Source organism: Calidris pugnax, unplaced genomic scaffold (assembly GCF_001431845.1).
Source record: "Calidris pugnax isolate Ruff unplaced genomic scaffold, ASM143184v1 scaffold294, whole genome shotgun sequence".
Lineage (NCBI taxonomy): Eukaryota > Metazoa > Chordata > Aves > Charadriiformes > Scolopacidae > Calidris > Calidris pugnax.
In genome coordinates, this window is record NW_015094505.1 from 1,666,319 (window position 1) to 1,668,845 (window position 2,527).

The window sequence follows — 2,527 nt, forward strand, 5'->3', positions numbered from 1 at the left end:
CGCCCCCACCTAGAGTGTGAAAGCCTTTTTCCTGCAAAGGTTGGCAGAGGCCAGGATATACGTGAAAAAGGACGTTACCTACAGCTCCAGAGGAGCGCACCAGGTCAGAGATTTTGCTTATTTTCATTTTGAGAAGTAATTTGTCACTTATTAGATGAGCAGGGAGAGAAATCTTGGTAAACTCTCATCATCCAGGATGTCCTGGTCTTAAAACACGTAGGTAGATGGACACCACTTTCCAAAACCCATGGAAACTGTCACCACTGAGAATCACTACGATGACTAATTTCTGCAAAAGTCAACAAGATGGAGAACAGGAATAACATTATTTAAAAAGGTATTTTGCAACAAACGACATCTATTCCCTGTTTCTTAGGAAGGGCATGTCTATTTAAATGTTGGTTTCGTCCACCTGGCTTCCTCTCCTATTTGAAACATTAGGCTAGAAAATCAATTTGGGGCTATTTAAATTAATAGTCAGGGTGGAGGGAGTTCTCTGTAGTTATGATGAAGATGGGATGCTTGCATGGTAAATTCATATTTTGGTGAATGCTCTATATATCATTTAATGAGCTGTTCCTTTTTGATTTTCCTCTTGATGAAAAACATTGGTGCTTGTATCAGGACCAGTCTAGTATGCCTTGAATTCTCCCTTTTTTCCCATTCTGTCTCTACAGACTAATTTCTGGTCACAAGGGAGTCTTGCTGGTCTCAGTTGTTCATCTGCTGAACAATCATTGCGCTCTTGGCTTTTTTAGGAGGCTTGTCTTGTGAAAAAAAAAATAGCAGATACATTTTTGCTGATTCCCTGTGAGTCACCCACCCAGCGGCAATGGCAAAGCCGGGAGGTAAAAATGAGGGGGGAGAAGGGAATTGGCGAACGGGCGGTGACCTGAAGCTTTGACTCAGAGCAGGCCATTTCAAGTTGTTTCCAAATGACAAATACTTAATTATTATCTCCAGCCATCCTGCCACTGGGGGCATGTGGTTACCAAGCAAGGTTTTTAAAAGTCTGTTAATAAAGTTAGAGGCAACTGGTGCTCACGTGGGCCATGGTTCACTGGGCCTGAGCACTGAGATACGCCTGACCGGCAACGGAGGGTAAATAAGGAATCTACTCAGAGACAAACCATATTTATTAAATTATTTTGCCTTGTAAAAAGCCGTGCATACCAGAGAAATCAGAAACATTGGCTCTCCCACCTTAGGCACCATCTAGCCAGAAAATGTGCAGTTCCCCCTCCCTTCACCCTGCCCTGCAAACCTTGGTGGCTCCCATACCAGCAAGAAAAAAAATGGCCATCTACCAAATCTGTTGCTTATCTCAGCTAACCGGCTTCCTCTAATATCAGCACATATTTCTGCTTTTGTAAATCTGTCCTTCCCTCCAGAATGGGGTGCCAGCAGGACCAGGAATGCTCTGGATCTAGAAATGTGCTGGTTGGCAGGAGGAACAAAGCAATTGCTCACCCAGAAGGGAAAAACAGGACTAGAGCTTTTGTTCGCTGGGGAGAAATGGCGCCAAGTCAAGCCAACAGCTTTTGCAGGCAATTGGAAAGGTACCACTGGATGCTGCTTGTAATGGCAGACATTGATATCAGGCATTAATCACAAGGGCAAGTGTAGGTGCTACACCTGGGGAGGAATAACCCCCTGCACCAGGACAGGTTGGGGCTGACCTGCTGGAGAGCAGCTCTGAGGAGAAAGACCTGGGAGTCCTGGTGGACAACAGGATGCCCATGAGCCAGCAATGGGCCCTGGTGGCCAAGAAGGCCAATGGCATCCTGGGGGGCATCAGGAAGAGTGTGAGCAGCAGGTGGAGGGAGGTCATCCTGCCCCTCTGCTCTGCCCTGGGGAGGCCCCATCTGGAGCACTGGGACCAGTCTGGGCTCCCCAGTTCCAGAAGGACAGGGAACTGCTGGAGAGGAGACAGCAGAGGGCTACAGAGATGATGAGGGGCCTGAAGCATCTCCCTTACGAGGTGAGGCTGAGGGACTTGGGTCTTTGTAGTGTGGACAAGAGAAAGCTGAGGGGGGATCTGGTCAATGCTTATAAATACTTAAAGGGTGGGTGTCAGGAGGACAGGGCCAATCCTTTTTCAGTGGTGCCCAGGGACAGGACAAGAGGAAATGGGCACAAACTCGCACAGAAGAAGTTCCATCTAAACTTGAGGAAGAACTTCTTTGCTGTGAGGGTGGCAGAGCCCTGGAAGAGGCTGCCCAGGGAGGTGGTGGAGTCTTCTTCTCTGGAGACATTCAAACCCACCTGGACACGTTCCTGTGCAACCTGCTGTGGGTGGCCCTGCTCTGGCAGGGGCTTGGAGGAGATGATCTCCAGAGGTCCCTTCCAACCCCATATCTTTCTGGGATTCTGTAATGAGAAATTACTTCAGAAACTTAAAATAAAAGCAGATCCTGAAACACTTCTGTGGTTGAAGGGTCTCTGGACAGATAGCACCCCATCACGTCAGGCTCTCCTGAGCTTGAGAGGGCAGCTGCTGTTTGTCCCAGCCCCCTGGAAACAGCCC

At 48.2% G+C, this 2,527-nt stretch overlaps 1 long non-coding RNA gene across 1 annotated transcript in view; it reads right to left on the minus strand.

Moving 5' to 3' along the window:
* LOC106900877 overlaps nt 1-2,307 on the minus strand; it is a 6,070-nt gene extending 3,763 nt beyond the window's left edge. The window contains exons 1-2 of the long non-coding RNA XR_001414216.1: nt 2,266-2,307; nt 79-289 (exon numbers count right to left, since the gene is read on the minus strand). This is a non-coding gene — a long non-coding RNA (uncharacterized LOC106900877). The remainder of the gene's footprint in view (nt 1-78; nt 290-2,265) is intronic.
* Nucleotides 2,308-2,527: the final 220 nt, after the last annotated feature.